The 12,687-nt window shown below is 38.6% G+C and overlaps 1 non-coding gene across 1 annotated transcript; it reads right to left on the bottom strand.

Annotated features, from left to right (window-relative positions):
- Nucleotides 1–1,553: 1,553 nt before the first annotated feature.
- On the bottom strand, nt 1,554–1,662 carry LOC132315457 (small nucleolar RNA R71). Its single transcript, XR_009483654.1, has one exon. It is a non-coding gene; the product is annotated as a small nucleolar RNA R71 (small nucleolar RNA).
- Nucleotides 1,663–12,687: the final 11,025 nt, after the last annotated feature.

The following is a 12,687-nucleotide window of genomic DNA, read 5'->3' as shown; positions in this document are numbered from 1 at the left end:
AGTTGAAAGTGAGTGAGTTAGGAAATGTGCTTAGTGGTGAATCCTACACCCTAAGTCACTTTCCAATCTTTTAAACTCTGCTCTTTATTTGCATTATTTAAATTAAAATTAGTTCTAATCACAAAACAAAACCTTTTTTTAACAATCACATAAGCATTAAAGTATAATTCAATTCTAAAAACCAATATTTGTTTAGATCTCTTGGGACAATCCCTACTCGCTTCATACTCCATAGTATAAGTGTTTAGTGGTTTTATAAATTATAAAATATGGTGCCCACTTGACATTATTTCAAAATCTAAAGTGTTGTGCATTATTTTGTGCACACGCTTGGTCGCACCATAACTTTAGCGCCGTTACCGGGGATCTAATAATTTTAAAGAATTAAATTAGACATTAGTTCTTTATTGATTGTTTACTTTAAAGTCATTTTATTTTTTATTTTCTCACTTGATATTTGTTAATTAGGTACTTGAAGCAAAGTGGAGCAAACGCTGGACCTTGAAGCAATTAAAAAAAAAAATAATCTGAAGTTGCTTAAGGACTATTTGTAAGTTTTTTTTTATTTATTTATTCTTGTGCTTAATTGTTTACTATCTTGCATGTTTTGGACAGCCTAACTGGAGGCTTAAATTGAATTGTTTTATTTTTAAGTCCAAGCATACCTTCGTGTAGAAGGCATCAGGCCGTGTGGAGGCATTTATTTGTTTTAAGTGTATTGATATTATTAAGGAGTTTGGGAACATCGTATGTGGAGGTTGAAAAATTGAAGTGTTGGTGTGTTGACTTATTCTAGTGCATGCATGGTCGTAGATCACTTAATCGTCCTCTTGCTCCTGTAAATCAAAATCTCAAAGTTTTCCTTCGGTGTTTAAGAGGTAGGACTAGGGATAGTCATCCTAATCTTCTAACTTTTGATCTTTCATCACCTATAATGGAAGACCGAAGAGATCTAATTGAAGATCCCATTGAAGATCTTAGTCATGTGGATCATAATGGTGTGCACCACCCACCACAAGTTCATATTATGGTTCCTCAAGGTGTGCATCCACCCTTGGGAATGCCATGACCAATCAATCCTATTGTGCAATAACCTAATCTAGGGATGCCCCCAATTCGTGAGCAACAACATCAATATTTTCAATACCCACCTCAAGGTTAAATGGCATACCCTCATTATAATCCTCTCAATCCTCTAATGGTCTTTAGGGATCTTTACACTCCAAATCAATATAATGCACCCATTTGCATTCAGCTGCCAAATTTTCGTGCTCATCATTATGAGATTAAGGCTTCCACCATTAACATGTGCCCCCTTTTCTATGGGTTGAGCAATGAAGAGCCTTATAAACATTTAGATGAGTTCTTGGAAGTTTGTTCCACCGTGAAAATCACGGATGTGCCGGAAGAAGTCCTTAAAATGAAGTTTTTCCCTTTCACTCTTCAGGATAAAGCTAAATATTGGTTTAACAACTTGGAGCCAAATATAATCACCTCTTGGGCACAATTGCAACAAGATTTCCTAAAGAAGTACTACCCCACGCGTCGAACTGATTCCATGAGAACTTTCATTCGTGAATTTGCACAAGAAGAAGGAGAACCCCTTCATGAAGTATAGGAACGTTTGAATGACTTGTTATGGAAGTGTCCACATCATGGCATTCCTAAGTGGCAATTAGTGCAATGTTTCTTTTCAAGTTTATCCGATGCCAATAAGGGCATTATTGATGCTTCTTGTGGCGGAAGCTACATAGAAAGAAATGAAGATGAAATTTGGCATCTTTTCGAAAAAAATGAGTGAAAACTTAATGCATAGATCTTCATCTTCTAGAGGGGGTTGCCTAGCAAATATGGGAGGAAAGAAAGCTCTGTGTCAAATAGACACTTCAATGGAAATTGCCACCGAGATCAAAAATCTTACTTAAAGGTTTGATACATTCCTTTTGAATCAAGAACGGGCAATTCAATCTTATCCTCATCCTTCCAATGAAATGTGCATGACTTGTTCTAGTTACACTCACTATACTTCAAATTGCTCACTTGGACAAATCATACCAAGTGAGTCACAAGAACAAGCAAATGCCGCTTTCATTCATCAAGGGAATAACCTTTATTCAAATACTTACAATCCGGGGTGGAAGAGTCATCCAAACTTTGTATGGAAAAATCAAGGAGATTATGCAAACCCTCCTCAGACTCAAGGTTACCAAGCAAAGTATGTTCCCCCATATCTCCAAAATCAGAATTCTTAAGGTTACCGCCCTTCATTCTATCCTCAAAATGTAAATCAATACTCTCATCCTCAAGCATCAAATTCTCAATCTTACTTTAATCCAAATCAAGCGCCTCTTAAGAGTCGTGCTTTTGAAGACAAGGTCTTGGAAGCTTTAGGTGATCTTCGAAAAGATAATCAATTGTTTCATTCTCACTATCAATCAATTGCAAATCTTAAAGCTCAAATTAGGCAATTAGCTAATTCTTTAAATATGAGAGAGAAAGGTAAGTTGCCTAGTCAAACTGAAACCAATCCTAAGGTGCAATTTATGGCGCAAGCAAGTCCTTCATTGGGATTTTCTGGAAATGAGTAAGTTCAAGAAATTACTACCTTAAGGAGTGGTAGGAAAGTGGATAATAAGGTAGAAGTACCTAAGGAGGATAGTGAACTGGCACAACCAAGTGGTCGCATCCATCCCATTCCAAATTATATTCCTACTTCCTTGGATGCTAGTGGTTCCACAAAGGACATTCCATCATCTTCATTATCATCTCCCCAATTAGAGAAGCCTTATGAGCCGAAAGCTCCATTTCCTCAAGCATTGAGAGAGACTTCATCATTTGGGAGACAAGAAGGAAAAATTCATGACATGATGGAAGTGTTTAAACAAGTGAAAATTAATCTTCCTCTTCTAGATGCAATTAGACAAATTCCACCATATGCAAAGTTCTTGAAAGACTTGTGCACACAAAAGAGGAAGAACAAAGGAAAGGACCTTAAGAAAATGCTTCTAATAGAACAAGTGAGTTCCATTATTCTTTCTAACACTCCTCCTAAGTTCAAGGATCTGGGTGCTTTGACCATTTCTTATGTTATTGGAAACCCAAAGGTTTGTAAAGCTCTCCTTAATTTAGGTGCAAGTATTAATCTTATTCCATACTCTATTTACTTGCAATTAGGATTGGGGGACTTGAAGCCAACATCGGTAGTAATCCAACTAGCTGACAGATCAATTAAGAAACCAAGGGGAATTGTTGAGGACATTTTAATTAAGGTTCATAAATTTTATTTCCCGGTTGATTTTGTGGTGCTAGATACTGAACCAGTCCCTAATCTCACCAATCATATTCCAGTCATCCTAGGAGACCATTCCTTGCCACCGCCAATGCCACCATTAATTGTAGATCCGACATTATGGATATCTCTTTTGGCAACATGATAGTTAAGCTTAATGTTTTCAATGCGAGTCAACATCCCACAGATGAAGACGAGTGTTTCCTAGTGGATGTCTTGGATGAAACCATAGAGGAGAATCTTCCCTCTATTCTCTCTAATGACCCTATTGAGGCGTGCCTATGTGAAATGTTTGAAAATTGTGGTTTTGACACAGAAGAATCCATAAGTGAGGTGAATGCTTTGATGGACTCTGTGGCCGCTTTAGATTTCCCACCTTGGAAAAGTAAGAAAAAAACCTCTTCCTTCACTCTCTAGTACTCCACCAGTTCCTTCTCTCATCTCTCCTCCTACTCTTGACCTTAAGCCTCTTCTTCCATCCAATCTCAAATACGCCTTCTTAGGCCCAAAGGAGACTCTTTCGGTCATCATTGCTTCAAATCTTAAAAATGACCAAGAGAATGATATTTTGGAAGTACTTAAAGCTAACAAAGAAGCTATTGGATGGAGTGTGGCTGACCTAAAAGGCATTGACCCTTCTATTTGTATGCATCGCATACACATAGAAGAGGATGAAAGGCTATTTAGGGATGCTCAAAAGAGATTGAACCCAAATATGAAGGAAGTTGTCATGAAGGAGGTTGTCATGAAGGAGGTTGTGAAACTTCTAGATGCATGAATCATTTATCCTATCTCTGATTCCAAGTGGGTTAGTCCAACTCAAGTGGTTCCCAAAAAGTCGGGAATCACAGTTGTTGAAAATGCTAAGGGTGATCTCATTTCGAAATGCACCGCCACTTTGTGGTGTGTTTGCATAGATTACCTAAAGCTGAATTCCGCTACTAGGAAGGACCATTTACCATTGCCTTTCATTGACCAAATCTTGGAAAGATTGGCCGGGCAACAATACTATTGCTTCCTAGATGGTTACTCAGGGTACAATCAAGTGGCCCTAGATCTATTGGATCAAGAAAAGACCACCTTCACATGTCATTTTGGTACATTTGCTTACCGACAGATGCCTTTTGGATTATGCAATGCTCCTGCCACTTTCCAAAGGTGTATGATGTCAATTTTTTTTGGACATGGTGGAGAAATATTTAGAAGTTTTTATGGATGACTTCTCAGTTTTTGGGTCCTCTTTTGATTAGTGTCTACAAAATCTCATAAAAGGGCTTCAAAGATATCGTGAGACTAATCTTGTGTTAAGTTGGGAAAAGAGTTATTTTATGGTTCAAGAAGGAATTGTGCTTGGACATGTCATTTCTAAAAGAGGAATAGAAGTAGATAGAGCAAAAGTTGAGCTAATTTTTGAATTGTCTCCAGCTACTATGGTAAGAGAAATCCGCTCCTTTTTAGGATATGCCAGTTTCTATCGCCGATTCTTCAAAGACTTTAGCAAAATTGCTAGACCCTTGTGCAATCTTCTTGCCAAGGAGACACCATTTGTCTTTGATGAAGCATGCCTAAATGCTTTTCAGCAACTTCGCACTCTTCTATCATTCGCTCCCATAATGCAACCTCCAAAGTGGTCCTTACCATTTGAGATTGTGTGTGATGCTTCCGACTTCGCAATGGGTGCTGTTTTAGGGTAAAGGGTAGGTAAGCTACCATGTGTTATATACTATGCAAGTAAGACTTTCTCAGGTGCCCAATTGAACTATTCTACCACCAAAAAAGAATTACTTATCGTAGTATATACCCTTGATAAATTTTGGTCATATCTCTTAGGATCCAAGGTTATTGTGTTTTCCGATTATATCGCTCTTAGGCATCTTTTAATGAAAAAGGAAACCAAACCTTGCTTGATAAGATGGATCCTACTTCTTCAAGAATTTGACTTTGAAATCAAGGACAAAAAGGGCTCCGATAATGTTGTTGCCGATCATCTTTCTAGATTAATGGTTGAATCGTCTCAAAATGTTCCAATTCATGAATTATTTTCAGATGAACAACTCTTTCAAATCTCAAATGGGACGTTGCCTTGGTTTGTTAACATTGTTAACTATCTTGCAACCGGAAAACTTCCTATTAATTGGTCGAAACAAGAAAAAAACCGATTCTTTGCTAACATCTAGAAATACTATTGGGAAGATCCCATTCTGTTTCGTTATTGCCCAGATCAAATCATAAGGAGATGTGTGCCGGAAAGTGAAGTTCCGAGGGTCCTTGTGTTTTGTCACACACTTGCTTGTGGTGGTTTAGTGGAAAAAAGACCGCTTTGAAGGTTCTTCAAAGTGGGCTTTTCTAGCACACTATCCAACGAGATGCCTATAACTTTTGCAAGGTGTGTGTTTGGTGTGGGTTATTTTACAGGTAAGGAGACTATGTTCTATAATGCTCATTATTCATAGTGGCTTATGAGCAATTTGGACCATTTTTGTATATTGACATGCACTTGTTTAGCATATTTTACTTTTGGATGTTATATTTTTGTATACCATGGATGTATGGTATTTTAGAAGCTAAGATGGCTTCTTCATGTAATGTGTATTTAAGTACACTTTTTGATGCTTAATTGTGTGTACAACATGAGGCTAAAGGCCATACATTTCAAAGTTTATATGTATGCTTTCAAAACTCAAGTTCTGCCTTAATAGCCTATTTTATGAACATGGAGGTTTGAAAGGTCAAATTTTGCAAATGGATTGTAATGAGGCCGTAGGCGTCTAAAACATCATTTTACGTTTGCGGGCATGCTCACATTTCATAAAACTGTTAAATTGCGACTTTTGAACTATTTTTGGAATGATTTATGGATTTTTTATGAAAAATTCATGCATGGGAGTAAGTTTCAAGTTTCTCTTTGGTTTAGCATGTTGTTTATGCTTGAATAAGGCTAGGAACGTGTTTGAACTTGTTTTGGATCAAATGGAACACATGCATAGCATCAAGGTTGGACCGAGTGAGTTTTTTACACATTACAGTAGCAACTTTTTGCTATTGTCTGCATTGTTGGTCGGCAGATGAAGGGCATCAGCCGACTGACACATGCTCAAGGAGCCATTCCAGTAGCCTTCTAAGGAAATTCATCATTTTGCCCGGCTAATAATTGGGGTTCAGTCGACTGAAGGTTGAGGTTCGGTCAGCCGGTCCTTGCCGTCGGTCGACCGATCCTTGCGATTGGTCGACCGATCCTCCCTGGAACCTTTTCTTCTTAGTTTTCTTGGATAGTCTTATTGCACCAACTTTAGAGAGTCATACATTCCTAATCCAAATTGGGTTATTCTTAAGTCTAAGTTAAAGAGCTTGAAGTTAGCTTTCCAACGGTAACAACCACTCATCAAAACTCCATCTATAGTGAGAGTTATTTCAATTTTAGTGAGATAGGTCTGTGGCATCTCTTAAACGGAGAATGCCACTTTGTCCCTTTTTATATCTTTTTTCATCCAGACTCCGAATTAGGCGATTCTTGAGTCCAACTTCATTCATTTTTTGCTGTCTTTCTAATGGTATGCACAGTGGCATCCATTTCAATTTGAAATGACCATTTTACCCTTGGTTCATTTCTTTTCGGGTTTGACATTCTTACTTCATTGCTTAACTTACTTGAGTTCCATGGCTTCATGGGGAGTTAGTTTGGTGCCTTGGGGATGACAAACATCTCTAAAGGTTATTTTTCACATTTTGCTTCTGCATTTCAGATCCGATATCTGGTCATCTTTTGGTTATCACTGACGCATCGGGTTTACAAAAATTGGACCGTCACAAGTGGTATCAAAGCTCCTAGGTTTGAATACCTTAGGATGATGGGTTTTGGGTGCATATTATGCTTTTATTGATCTACTTTGATTTATTCACATGCCTTTGATAACATGTTTCAGTGTTATATCATGTTTATGTGTTTCTGGATAACATGTTTGGGATTATGACATGCCCTTATGCTTATATGCTTATGTGTTGAAGAAGCATCCTTGTTTGACGTGTATGGTTAATTGCTTATGTGTTTAACTATTTAAAGAGCTGTTTTTTGATTGCTTTAGAATAACCGTATGTTGCATACCATGTTTTGCTTTGTGTTTTATGCACTCATAGTGTGAGTTGCATTCAGTCATAATAACTTGCGTTATTGTTAACCTCTTTCCTTTCGTGCGTTTAGTATCATGGTTGTCACGCGTGGAGAAACTTCATGTCAGGACATTGAGGAGCAGATGGCTTACACTAAGTTTACGAGGGGGAGGCCTAGGATTCCAGTTCGTGGCGTGGATGCTAATCCATCACGAGCACTGACTTATGAGGAGCGAGTGGCTCAGGGAATCAATCAGGGGATCGCTGAATCCCTACAGGAATTGATACGTAGGCAAGTGGCAGGGATACAGATTCTGGCACCAGCACCGATAGTCAATGAGGCAATGTAGTACTTTATGCGAGTACAAAGGGTTAAGATTGATCAATTTGGGGGGAGTTCAGATCCGCTAGTCTCAGAAGCTTGGTTGGACCTTATGGTTTGCAAGTTGGACAGTATGGCGGTACCCATGGATAGGTTGAGGATTTCTTTGACTGATTCTATGTTCATGGGAGATGCAGATATCTGGTGGAGGTCTATGACCAATGTCCACAATGTTGAGTTGATGACATGGAATGAGTTCAGAATTTTATTCTTCGAGCGTTTCTTTCCTAGGGCTATGAGGCAGGAGATGAGGATACAGTTCACAGGTCTTTATCAGGGCACTATGAGTGTCATTGAGTATGAGACACAATTTACTTCTCTCTCTAGTTATGCTGAGGATATGGTGGCGATAGATGAGGCCAGGGCAATAAAGTTTCAGGATGGGCTACATCTTGACATCAGGCCACGGGTCTCAATTCTTGATTTGAGGACTTACCGAGAGGTGGTCCAGAGGGCTATGCTAGCTAAGGCAGAGGAACGGCATCAGTCATAGATTAGGGGTTCACACAAATAGCCTCGCGGTGACACTTCGTATCTTTCAGGAGTCAGTGGAAGAAGGCTAAGGCAGGGAATGGTACGCATTCATAGGGGACACCACAGTAGATTCGTTCTGCACCCACAGTCCCCATATCTTTGGGATCAGCTCGGGGTGTGGTTTGTCATCATTGTCAGTAGCCGGGGCACATTAAGCCTTGCTGCCCACAACTTCAACCATTGGCCAGTCAGACATCAGTTTCTACAAGAACAGGGTAGGGAGCTTGCTTTTATTTCAGGCAACTAGGTCATCTCAGAAAAGATTGTCCAAAGTTGTTGAATAAGTAACGTAATGGCATAGATTCATAGGTAGTACAAGCACAGTCTGCAGTGGTTCAGTCTGGTTTCAAAGTTCCTCAGGCACCACAGCCAGTGGCGCCAGTTAGCACTTATCCAGCCTAGGGTTCTACACCTACTGCTTCTACACATGAGCCAGGCTATCATGGCAGTTCACAGTAGGGCTCAGCGGCTCAGGGATGAGCCTACGCTTTTCCACAGGCAGATGCTTCCGCAGGCACCTCTTCAGTTCGAGGTATCTTTCCAGTCTTCAGTTCTTGGACATGGGTTCTTGTTGACACAGGTGCATCACATTCTTTCATTTTTGCATCATTTACACATTTATTGGGTCTGGATGTCACACTTCGGGACAGTTTTCTTTGTGTTAGCACACCAATTGTGGGTCCAGTGTCTTTGGATCGTGTTTGTCAGGGTTGTGCTATTGAGATAGTTAGGCAGACCTTAGAGTTTGATTTTGTTGTTCTCGACGTGGTGGGCTTTGACGTTATTCTCGGGATGGATTGGTTGTCATTCTTTCGGGCTACAATCGATTGCTTTCACGGGAGGGTGTCCATTTGCACTCCCAAGGGAGATTGTTTCCATTTTGTGGAAAATCGAAGCTATTCCCACCCGGCGATGGTTTTCAGCATTGGTGACTGGAGTCGTCACAAATCCTACTTAGCTAGTCTGCTAATTGATGAGGATAGTGGTTTGGGCCGTGTTCTTCAGGTAGTTGTTGAGGATTTTGTTGATGTCTTTCCAAAGGAACTGACAGAGTTACCTCCTTTAAGGGAAGTTGTTTTTGCCATTGATGTCATTTCTGGTACAGCACCCATCTCTATGGCACCGGCAAAGCTTGATGGGCTAAAAGGTTAGTTGGATGATTTGAAAACTAAGGGCTTTATTCATCCGAGTGCTTCACCATGGGGAGCATCAGTTCTTTTTGCGAAGAAGAAAGATGGGTCTTTGAGACTTTGCATCGATTATCCCAAGTTGAATTACGATACGATCAAGAACAGGTATCCTTTGCCTAGGATTGATGACTTATTTTATCAGTTGAAGGGAATGACATGCTTTTCGAAGATTAATTTGAGTTTGGGTTATTATCAGTTAAGGGTTAAGGATGAGGATTGATGAGTGTTCAAATATGACACATTTTAGCACCTAAGCTAGGGTATTTAGTCCATTTATCTATCTTACTTTCATGTCTTAGTTACTTATTTGTGTTTTTGCCTATTTTAGGTGAATAAAGTTCAAACAGGCTAACAAGAGCCATTTAGACCATTTTTGGAGCTAAGAAGCAAAGTTGGAAAAAAGCCAAGAAAAAAGCACTAGAGGAACTTCGATCGATCGAAGAGAAGTCCCGATCAATCGAAGTGGTCTACAATCAATCGAAATGAAGGTGGTGCCAACTCCACAAAGTCGATAAGGCCAGAAGATATTTTTGATGCCATGTCAGCTTCGATCGATCGAAGCCAAGTGTTTGATCGATCGAAAATCTTCGATCGATCGAAAATGCTGTTGGCAGTGAGCTGTCTAATTCCTAAGCGCGCCGATTTCTACCTAACTTGTGTAAGTTGCGAATTTCCTCTAATCAGAGGCTATTATTCTGACTTGGTCCTTACTCAAAGGAGTATGTACTTGATTTATTGAACATTATTGTATAGATAGAGATTAGAAATTACCAAATATAGAATAGATAATTTTTCTCTCTAGAACTAGGGTTCTGGAGAAGAAAGCAAGGATGAAGATGATGATGCCAACCTCCAAGCTAGCCCTTGGGGGTTCCATGTCCACTACAATGAGTGGTGAAATCCTTCTCTTGGGGCTAGAAATAGCCCCTAGGCTTGCTTCTCAAACCTAGCTTTTGTGTATGTTTTGGGGATTTTAATTGTAATAAATGTTTTGACCATTAATTAACATAGATCTTATGATTTCTACTTGATTTGTATGAGTTAATGCTTTCAATTGATCATTTGGCTTTAGTTATATGTCTATGTATGCTAGAATTGATGTCCATGTTTTTATCTCTACATTTAATGAATTTTATGCATGTCTATGTGTATTGATGATGTTAATCTAGTGATAGTCAAGGTATGGTGCTTAATAGAACACTTTTATGATTTATTTAATGGTTCACACTTGTTTCTTGGTGGATTGTGTCACATCTCTAGTTTAATTAGTTTACTTTCTTGTCTCTAACCTAGTTGTAGTGTAATTGCTTTAATTTTTTAGGTAGGTGAACAATCCATTCTTTTTTCTTGATGTTCCATACTTATGAATGCAAAAAGTGCATATCTCTATATATTTGTGTGTGTATCAATTGTGGTATAATTGAATGGAATCTTGGTCTTATTTGATAGGTTGTGCTATTCATTAAAATTGGTTAGACAATCTATACTTATTTGCCATCTATGCTTAGTTTCAGTTGATGTCACACACCCACAATGTTACAATTTAAATTTCCCCATTAATCTATAATTACTAGTGTTTTATGAAGTAAAGCTTAGTGGTGACTCTAAGCCCTAAGACCTCTCTCCTATATCGTTTCCCTATTTTCTAGATTGTTCTCTTTTTACTTGCATTAATCTTTAATTGTATTATAGTTTAATTAAACAATCACCAAGCAATCTTTGATCACTCAACCTACTAATTTGAAATTAGTTTCCATCACAAATACACCTCCGATCCCTTGGGACGATCCCTACTCACCCTAGCTATATTAGTAGTTAGAAGTAGTAGTAGTGGCACTTTTCTAAATTTAAACTTGGTCACACTACACTTTTGCATGTAATTTGGGTGCCCACGACAGCACACACCAAGTTTTGGCGCCGTTGCCGGGGATTTGGCACCGTCGTATTTGAAAATTAATTATGAATTAGTACTCTTTTGACCTTATTTTTATTTTTATTTTATTTTTTGTTACTTAATGTGTTTATTCTTGATTGGCTAGGTGAATTGAGCCAAAAGAGCGAAGCAAAAGGAAATTGAAAAGCAAGAGAAGCAAAAGAAGCCAAGTGAAGTTAAGCAAGAGCATAAAAAGCTCAAAAATAACAAAAATTGCAAAGCAAACAAGGCAAACAAAAAAAGAAAAAAATTGAAAAATCATTTGAAGTTGCTTAACGATCCTTTGTGAGCTTTTCTAAACTTAATCTCTAGTTAAATCGTGAGCCCGCGTGGAGGCAAGTCTTTATTTTCTTAGATAGATCGTGAGTCTGCGTGGAGGTAATTTAATTTTTCTTGCATATTATTCAAAGCATGGGAGCATGGGATCATCGTATGTGTAGAATTGTTGCAGGGGCGAAGTGATTGTTTTGTTGATTTATTGTTGTGTTACTTGATTTTTGTGCGGTCTTAACCAACCCTTCATCATTCTAATGGAAAATCTAGAGGGTCATCTTGGTTATTTAGACCCGAATTTCATGGAACATCCTCCTTTCAACTAATGTCCTCCCGGAGTTCAAGCTCTAATTCCTCCAACGATTCTCCGTGATCATTACAATTTCCATGAATACCATGCACCAACTTGCATAATGCTTCCTAATTTTGGGGCCAATCGATATGAAATTAAGCTCGAGACTATTCAAATGTGTCCACTTTTCTATGGCTTAAATGATGGGGAACCATATAAACATCTTGATGAATTCCTTGAAATATGCTCCACCGTGAAGTACAAGAATGTCCAGAAGAACTCCTAAGGTTGCTCTTTTTCCCCTTCACTCTTAAAAATAAGGCAAAACATTGGTTCAACAATTTGGGGGCAAATTCAATAACTTCTTAGATACAAATGCTAAATGAATTTTTGAAAAAAATTTACCCCGTAAGTTTGACTAATTCAATGAGAAGCGCCATTAGAGAATTTTCTCATAGGGAGGGAGAACTTTTGCATGAGGCTTAGGAAAGATTGATTGACTTGCTAAGGAAATGCCCACACCATGGTATCTGACATTCACAAGGACATTGTTGATACTTCATGTGGGGGTTCATATTTTGGGAAACATGAAGATGATGTTTGGCATCTTATCGAAAAAATGAGTGAGAATTCTTTGCATCAATATCACACTTCTCGGTTAGGTCATAATTCTAATGAAAAGAAGGA

Source organism: Cornus florida, unplaced genomic scaffold, assembly GCF_030987335.1.
Source record: "Cornus florida cultivar Cherokee Brave unplaced genomic scaffold, ASM3098733v1 CherokeeBrave_3.0.0_Hap2_Chr06, whole genome shotgun sequence".
NCBI lineage: Eukaryota > Viridiplantae > Streptophyta > Magnoliopsida > Cornales > Cornaceae > Cornus > Cornus florida.
This window is presented reverse-complemented; position numbering and strand designations above follow the sequence as displayed.